The 9,986-nt window shown below is 36.5% G+C and overlaps 1 pseudogene; it reads left to right on the top strand.

Annotated features, from left to right (window-relative positions):
• Window positions 1-8,801: 8,801 nt before the first annotated feature.
• LOC147581197 (vimentin pseudogene) lies at window positions 8,802-9,585 on the top strand (annotated as a pseudogene).
• Window positions 9,586-9,986: the final 401 nt, after the last annotated feature.

Genomic DNA, 9,986 nt, shown 5'->3' with positions numbered 1-9,986 from the left:
TTTCATTTTGTTTTCCCACACACATGCACCTCTAATAAACTTTACAAACACATGCTAATTCCCTTGAGTAGAATTAAAGCAACAATCACATTCCCAGATCTTAGGAAAAGGAAAGTTTTCTGTTACTGCTACCCAGTGGTGACTCATAAAGTTTCCAGGAAAACAGGTATTTTAATCTTATATCTTCCTTTCTACTCCCCTGCATATTCTTTCTCCCTATTCCCAACTATTTTATAACCATAATCTTGTCCTCATGTCTGTATCTTACCTCTTCCTTTAAAAGCCAGCTTTCTGTGCACTGCTCATCTAAAAGTTATTTTCTCTCCTCTGCATTCCTGAAAAGCCATGATCTTTATGATACTAGCCTCAAGTTAATTTCTATTATGAGTATTAGTTGCTTTTAAATATCAGATTTTCCTCTTCAACTTAATTATGAAGTCCCATAAGCAAGACCCTATTAGGCTCTTCATTGTTTTTCATGGTGCATCATACATATTGCTAAGCATCCACATTCCGTTAAGAAAAGTCTATTTGAATCATTAGGAAAAAATGGTGCACAGCCTCCCAACACCACTTGAGGTTTTTCAAACATAATTTTCTTGTCTCTTTCTGGAATCTCACTGCCTCTCCTTTCCTGAAATAATTGACCCCAGGCTCATTCTTTGCAGGTACTTTGCTGTTTGATCAAACAGAAAGACTGTAAGAAGTAGTCATCAGGATGAGATGGGTGGGACTTCTCAGATGTCTGCAGTTTACTTTCTGTGAACATGGGTCTATTTTTCAGGAGGATTTCTTACAGAGTGTTCACTCGAAAAGCTATGTAAGCATAAGCCACACTGATGCATTTCTCCAAGATTCAGTTTCCTATGTAATAATGCTTTTCTCCCTGAGCTTCCAAGAAGATTAATACAATGACATATTTAAAAGAGTTCAGCAAGTGAGTGACCTAGAGTTAGTATTAATCACCACCACTATCATCATCATTATTGTCAACATCACAAAATCATAAGGTAGTCATTGCTCTATCCTTACCATGAAATGGCTTTTAAAAGAATGCCTTCTATGCTTATCATCTTCTACATGCCTCTAATATGTTTCCTAAGAATGAATTCAGAATGTATTTTTCCCAGATGCCTCCCCAAAAGAATTGCAGGAAAGTCTTAGTTAAATGTCTCATTGCTTAGAAAAAATGTCAAGTCATTTATTCCGAAGTCTACTTTCCTGCCTTAGACTGCATCGTTAGTAGTCAGGGCTAAGTTTTTGGTTGTGTAATTCATAGAAAACATTTTCTATGTGGAAGGAGGGTTGAAGGAATAAGAGTCAATTTAAAGCACTGTCAAGACAGCAAATATGAATCTACTTGTCCAAAAAGTGAGACATGGAAAAAAGTACTATTGGAAAAGCAAAGTGTTATACTTGGAATATTTATTAAATAATACATAAAAATTACATTAATTTGTTATTTTAAACAGAATAAAGAACTAGTGAGAAAATACTGCATCCAATTCAATTGTTTCAAATCCAAATAAAGAACAGAAAATTTTCCAATGTTTTGCAAATGGCTAAAGCAATTAAAAAGACATAGCATAGTGAAGAAGATACTCAACTGATCCTTTGATGAGTTAATATTAGAGTTATACAAAGCAATTTTTCACATTTTAATAGTGTAAAATTTACAGAGTAAAATGCATATATCTTAGGTATATAATTCAATATGTTTTAACAAATGTATACATCCATGTAACTAATGAAGATATTGAATATTCCCATCACGCCAGCGAGTTTCTTCCTTTCCCCTTGCAATCAATCTCAATTTCCCATAAATGACAACTCTTCTGATTTCCATTAGCATATAATACATATGTTGGTCTTGAATCTATTTTAAATGGGATCATACAATATGTGCTCAACAAAGCATTTTTAAATGTGGCCTTAAAAGAAAACAAATTAGTTCAAGTAACTGTATTGTGGCAATGTTGTTATATGGCATAGAATAGAATGTTCGATCTATCACAAATACATTTTCATAGCCCTAAATTATGCCATTTTAAAAAAGATTTCATTAGGATAGGAATAGCTAAACAAACAAGGTTAATACAATGTCCCAGACTAGAATATCCAATGAAAACTAATGTTCACTGCTACAGAATATATGACTATATGGTAGCCACTTTCAAAACTATATAAATATTTACAGTACCATAGAAGACATTAGGCTAAAAGAGATATTTCTAAAAAAGATTCAAGTAGTGCTTTGGTAGAAGAACCACTGTAACCAGGAAATATGTCAATAATTATCACATGGTGAATAGGGGACCTATCCCTAGGAGTGGACATTCGTCTACATTGACTGTAATTAAGAATACTAACTTTCTAGCTTCTAGGATGATGCACACCACCCTCCAGTCCTCTCACATCCCAATTTAGTTTGGTTTTCTTGCCAGTGCCAATATATTTTACGCATTTGCATAGCATGCAACCTGTGAGAAATGAACATTTTGGCAGAAATTTTAGCATTCTCAGATTTGATGTTCACTCTACATATGACATTATGTACTTTTTCAAGAAATTAAACATGATTGTCCAGACTGGTACCAATGCTAGCTAGCAACACTAGCAAGCTACACTTTAGAGCAGATATTTCTAAGAGCTTTTTGGTGATGGCTGTGGGGGTGTGGAGATGCTGCAAGTGGAAGTGGTCGTGGTGGGAAGTGGATTAAGCTAAAAGCGTTATTGCTGAGCAAGTAACCTGGAGAACCTCAGGGGAAGATTATGACTGTCAAATATGGTGCATATGGTCAAATTTGGCTCAGTTATATTCTCAGACATTTTATAATTACGAAAGATTTACTATCCTAAACTATGCTAATGTAAGACGGTAAAATAAACACCAATATTCCTTGTTTCTAATGCATCATTAATTATAGCTAGTTCAAAAACTGTAACCATCTGTCAGTGTAACTTAGAATTTGAAGTACCCCTCATTCACTTTCTAATTTACATACCCAAGCACAAATTTGACTGAAGTACTAAAAATAATCTCAACATATATTCATAACAGCATGTGTCAAAGACATTTAGAAATCAATTAATATTGCAAATATCTGAAACTCCATTACACTTCCATTGAATAAAAATTTGGAAATTTTTTTTAATTTATGTATTTAAATTCAATTTAATGTATGTTAATACAGTGTAGTGTTGGTTTCAAGAGTAGAGTTACATATAACACCCAGTGCTCACCCCAACAAGGGCCCTCCTTGATGCCCGTCATCCATTTAGCCCATCCCCCCACCTGCTTCCTCCCCTGTAGCAACCCTCAGTTTGTTCTCTGTATTTAAGAGTCTAAGTGTCTCCCTCTCTGCTTTAAAGGTGGTTTCACTATTCTTTACATTTTTCTAGATAAGAGCCATGTTAGTGTTATACTTTTGAAATTAAAAGATATTCTATATTCAGAAGTTCTATGTTCAAAAATTAGATAACTTTTTTTAAACTGACTTGATCCTTTCTTTAGTAATCTTTATAGTACAAAATGAAAATCCCATTACTAAAAATCCCAGAGATTATTTGTTTGTTTTTAATTTTTGTTTTCCCCAGAGATTATTTGTACCCTCCTGCAAAAGTACCATGTAGGAGAGGATAGAATTTGAAAATTGTTTTGTTCTCAGATGTAGATCACAAGGACTCTCAGAAGGCAGCAAGTTAAAGCATTTTGAAATTAAATGACTCATTTTATTAAAGCAAATTTCACTGTCAAATGACAGGCATTCTTAGCCACAAACTCTCATGTAACACTTCACTGTTTATTTGTTTGAGAAGGGAAGTAAAGGTTTCACCTTCTTGAAAGCTGAACTGTATACAGCAGGAAAGCTGCTTTCTTTAAAACAGCCATGACACAAAGTTTATATGAAAGATATGTTCATAAGGTTGTGTACATGGTAGCAGAATTTATCCCAAAGTGGAGTCGCGTTTATTTATTGTTAATGGTGTGTGTACTGCACTGTATCTGACCTCTCCTCTGTTAGAAAGAATTCTCTGTTCCTCACAGACAGATTCCCCACTTTCAGAGGTAGCTGCTGGCTTGGGGTGGTTTGTATGAACAGTGCAAAAAGTAGTGCTGCCATGAATGGGGTTCCCAGAAGTCAACATGCTTGTGCCACTTTCATCCTAGAGGTTGGCCTGTTTTAAGAATTTCACTTAATATAACCCAAAGGCCTTATTAAAAGGTTCAGGACACCAGAAACTTTAGCTACTAGAAACTGAAATTTCATATGATTAACAACTGGTGCTCCTTCTGCCTTCTATGCCTCATTTGTCTTTAGTATTAGATATGGTCCCAAAATGTAAAATGTAAAATAACAGTAAAGGTGGGATAATATTGATGAGATCTGTGTTAGGAACTAAGATGACCCTCACTGAATTTAATGGTAGCCTACCCTGTTATAAGTCAATGTGTGCGTGTGTGTGTGTGCGTGTATGCACAACCACGTGTTTTAAGACACACATGAGGTCAGAAATAAATATTGCTTAAGGACCAATTCTCATGTGGGTTTGCCCACTTTGTATATGAGGAACTTGACTGAAATGGTCAGGTAGAATGCACTTGGTCCAGAATTCTAGAAATGATGGTGACTCTTACCTTGGGACTTTATAAGTAAAATCAAAGGAATAATTGAGAATGACCAAATTCAGATTACAACATTGGGAAAATACATAGTTGACCACACTATTTAAGGACAAATATATAAAATAATCCCTGAAAGCTGAACAGTAAAGTTCTGATCTAAGCTTACATACAGTCCTTTTCACTACAAACCTGGTGAAAAATTTTTACATGATGTGGCTACATAAATAATCTCTCTTCTGGTCCAGGTTGTATTTCTCCTTTTCAAGGTTTAGCTAATTTTCTTCTATATACCACATGGAATGTGGCAGGACAGCCACTGCTTTACATCAAGGCTTCAGTTCAGTACTGGTTTATGAACTTGTTCAAAGTTCATTGTAAGTACAGCTTTATCACTTGATTTTCATGCAGTCTAACTTCCTCCTTTAGGCCCTGAAAATTACTAATTTTTCTCTCTATGGCCAGAGACATCAGCCCTGTTTCCTTGTTCTCTGTGAGGATGTGGAAATGGGAGGGTTGCTGTCCACTTCCTGTGTTGAAAGAATACCTTTCTGATTGGGAAGTTCATACTGAAATGTTAGTATTCTATTTTGACCTTTCAAGTTACCATCATATCACTTTTAAACACATCATATAGGGGCAAATAATAAACCCAAGAGAAATAGTGGTTTTGCATAGAAGATTATGTCACAGTGGCTGTTTTTAATTTGCCAAAAATAGATTACTTAAATGAGTATAGCATTTATATGTTATGCAATTTAGATAAATACCATCAGCAAAATGAAAGCTGGATTTGATATGGCCCATCTAAAGTTTTTGATCTGGTAGCTATTTTGCCTCATGTCTTATGATTTTACAAGTTGCCACTAATTAAGATATGTAATTAAAACCATGGATGGTGTTTGTAAAATTAAAATAAGAAAGTGATGTTTGGGGTGCTCGGTTGGGCGTCCGACTTCAGCTCAGGTAATGATCTCACAGTCTGTGAGTTGAAGCCCCACGTCAGGCTCTGAGCTGTCAGCTGTCAGCTCAGAGCCTGGAGCCTGCTTCAAATTCTGTATCTCCCTCTCTCTCTGCCCCTCCCCTGTTCATGCTCTGTCTCTGTCTCAAAAATAAATAAAAACAATGAAAAATTAAAAAAAAAAGAAAGTGATGTTCAACTACACCATCTTGGGAGAACTTCTGATACAAATATATATTTCCATTCCTGTTTAACTTATGTTGAGGTTGGTCTTGCTTTAAATAGTGATTTTTTTTACCCTAAGTTCTATCCATTTAAAAGAAAGTCACAACATATTATAAAATAATACTTGATATTTTTGTTATAGTGAAGCCTGTTTTATTGCAGCTATAGTCACATCAATATGAACAGAGTATATTCAAATCAGATTATGCCAAAGTCTTTTGCCCAAATGGCTATTGCTAACTCACCTGCTTTATCCATGAATCAGAGCCCACACCACTGTAATTTTAAATTGATGTGTCACCTTATAAATAAGTGTCTAAACTTGATATTTTAAATATTTTTAAAAAACATTTAAAAAACAACTGTCTCTTACTAATCGACTTAATTTCCTGATCCAATTATAAATTTGATAAATTCTACTTCCTACAAAAGCAATTCCCCAATAATGCAAAAGTGAACTAAATAAATAAATGATTTTTTTTGCTGTTGTTTTATGGCATAACAATTTAAAAACTATATCTAATCTAGAACATGTGTAAGTTGGATACAAAGAGAATGCTTAATGTATAAGTTTGAAATAAGTACAAAATACACAAAAGACAGAAAAAAATTTTTGAAATCTAAAATCCTTGATATTTTCAACATAAAAGAGTTTTATTGAAATTCCCCACAAGGAAAACGGTAGTAAAGAGGACAGTAACCCCCTACTACAATCAAGGAGTCTTTAGAGTGGCCAATATAAGTATAATATACAGATTTTATTTATAATATGCAAACTATTAACTAAATAAAGTTGAGTAATGTCTTTAAGAGCTCATCATTCTGGCACTACATTTAAAATCCAGTCACGGGCATTTAAAACAATTTTTCACAATTAAAGAGAAAAGTTAAAGACAACTCAATAAAAAGGATACTCAAACCAGTACTTATTTCCCAACTGCTTATGCTTCCACAAATCAGGAAAGTAAAATGTACTCAATAGGAAAAACACTGATAACTCAAGAAATCAAATCAGCTTTACATGTAAGAGAAATGTCATGCTCAAGTAGGTGACACTTTTTGGATGATAGTGTCAAATATTTTAATAAACTTCTATACCACTCCATTACTTGGTTCTTTATTGTAGAGTTAGGGAAAATAATGGGAGGCTTATAATTTAGACATTTAATTGATCTTTGATTAAAGATTGAATTCCTTTGTTAACTCAATAATAAAAAATAACATACAGTTGGCTTACTTAGCAGATACTATTATATTGAGACAAATATAATAAAAACTACATGGTAAAATTGTGAATGTGTTGCTTTTCTCGGTGCATTACAAAATATGCTAGCTGAAATGGAATTTGAACATTGGATTAAAGGTTGATCAGGAGAACGAATGGTTTGAAATTTACTTCAATTTACATGAGATGAAAATTATAACATTATGGGTAAAATAAAGAACATCATTAACCACCAGAAAATTGTCTTTTCCCTGAGTCCCTGTCAATCTACAATATCATGCAACCACTGAACCTATCAGGAAGAAGACATCCTTATCAATAATCCTACCTAAAGAGAATTATTTATGGAAATAATATTTATGGAAATAAATTATGGAATAATTATTTACGGAAAACAGAAAAAATAACAATCCAAATCTACATATTTATGTGAGAAACTGTGTTTTCAATACATTGTGACACCAACACCAAAAAGCAAGTACAAATTGTTCAGTGTTGAACCTGAAATGAGTGCCAATTCTCTTTAATTCAGCTTAAATTTCTGAAGTTAATAGATCCAGTGAAGAAATAATCCTATCCATTAGCCAAGAAATATAGCAGAAAAATATTCTATTGATTGTAATTATTTTACAATATTGCTCTCTATTTTTTTTAAAATTTTTTTTTAATGTTTATTTATTTTTGAGACAGAGAGACACAGCTTGAGCAGGGAAGGGGCAGAGAGAGAGGGAGACACAGAATGTGAAGCAGGCTCCAGGCTCTGAGCCGTCAGCACAGAGCCCGATGTGGGGCTCGAACCCACGAAGTGTGAGATCATGACCTGAGCCGAAGTCGGACGCTTAACCGACTGAGCCACCCAGGCGCCCCTATTGCTCTCTATTAAAACAGCCACACACACACACACACACACACACACACACACACACACACAATGGGATATAATATAACTTTTATGGGAATTCAAGGAAATCTCTTTGGGCATATATTAGTCAGGGCTCTCCAGGAAAACTACCAATAGGTAGTACATATAAGAGAGAGAGAGAGAGAGAAATTTATGATAAGGAATTGGGTAATGTAATTACAGAGGTGGGCAAATCCCAAGATCTGCAGGTGAGTCAGCAATCTGGGGACCCAGGTGAGATTGAAGGGAGACAATTTAGTAGATGATTTTTGAGGTCAAAGAGACCTAGATTCCAGATTAAAAAAATTTTTTGAATCAATATGTGAACAAGTAAGTAATTAAAGACACAGAAAAGGGTAAGATTACATACAGAGGCAGAGAAGCTACATGGTGGAGCTCACCTGCACTCCAACATCTAGAGCTAGACAGAGGAGGAGCCAGTAAAGCTATCTGAGGAGGGACCATGAGGGAGGGCAACCAAGAATGTCAGGCGCCTTGAGAGGGGCGTTTTCAGTGGTCAGCCTTTTCAGGAGCTTCCGGGAAGTGAGGATGATATGGACAAAAAAATTGTTGGCTTTAGCAAGATATAAGTAGTTTGTCACCTTGGTGAGAGCTATTTCAGGGAAGAAAAGGGAAACAAAAGCTTTACTGGAGCTCTGCCACTCTTGCTTGGATGTCTCTGTGCCAGAGATTATACCAGTGATCCCACTGCCCACACCCACCTAACTCTTCTTACCTCTCCTTCCTGAGCCAGGCAGCACTGCCACTCCCTGCATCCACATCCGCTAGATCAGGTTCTTTGTCTCTCCTATTTGAGGACCTCAGTGACCCCAGTACTGCAAGCAGAATCAGCTCCAGACAGAGCATGGTGACTGTGTTCCACCAGACGTACAGCCTGGGCAGTGCTCTGCACCCCAGCACCAACTGCAGCCCCCATGCCTTGTCCCTGGGGCAGCATGTACACCATACCCTCCTTGGCCACATGCCATCAACACTGCATTCAAAAAATACCCACACTAATGAGAAAATGGAGCTGCAGGAGCTGAATGACTGTATCACCTAACCTACAGCACCAAGGTGCACTCCCTAGTGCAACAGAATAAGGTCCTGCTTTCCAAGTGCAAGGGCCAGGTAAGTCCCACCTGGGGACATCTGCAAGAAGGAGATTCAGGAGCTGTGCCATTAGGTGGACCTGTTTACCACGGACAAGATCCACACTGAGGTGCTGTGTGACAACCTGGCCAAGGACACCATGCAACTCCAGAAGAAGCTGCAAGAGGAGATGCTCCAGAGAGAAGCTCAGAGCACCCTAGAAACTTTCAGAAAGGATGTTGACAATGTTTCTTTGGCAATCTTTGACCCTGAACATAAAGTGGACTCCTTCTAGAAGAGACTGACTTTGAGAAACAGCACAGTGATGAAATCCATGAGCTACAGTCTCAGATTCAGGAGTCGCATGGGCAAAGTGGTGTAGATGTTTCCAAGCCTGACCCCATATCTGCTCTCCCCGATAGGCAGCGGCAGAATGAAAATGTAGTTGCAAAAAACCTTTGGAAAATTGAGGAATGGTACAAGCCCAAGTTTGCTGATCTCTGTGAGACTGCTCACTACACTAGAGCAATGATGCCCTGAACCAGGTGAATCAGTAGTCAAAAGGATATTGGTTGAGTCCCTCACTTGGAAAAAATGTCTGTCTTTAAAGAACTAAGTCTAGGGAGGTCCAGATGCATGAAATAGAAAACACTATTGGCCTCCTGCAGGATAAGATTCAGAACAGGAAGGGAGAAGTGGACTGCCACCTTCTTGTACATCTGGACCTGCAGAATATCAACACGGCCTTGTTTTTCAGAATGCCACCTAATAGGAAGCTGCTAAAAGACAAGAATAGTGTGTCTCTGCCTTTTTCAAACTTCTCTGAACCTAAGGAAAATCATTCTGGATTCACTCCTTCTGGTTGACAGCCAGCCACTCAAAATGGATATCTCTGATTAAGAAGGTTAAAACTAGAGATAAGTTTTCAATGAACCTTTGCCCCATCATGATGATATCA

This window comes from Puma concolor, chromosome B2, assembly GCF_028749965.1.
Source record: "Puma concolor isolate L17-30 chromosome B2, mPumCon1.1.hap2, whole genome shotgun sequence".
In the NCBI taxonomy this organism is placed as follows: domain Eukaryota; kingdom Metazoa; phylum Chordata; class Mammalia; order Carnivora; family Felidae; genus Puma; species Puma concolor.
The sequence above is the reverse complement of the archived record's forward strand: the minus strand, read 5'-3'. Positions and strand labels throughout refer to the sequence as shown.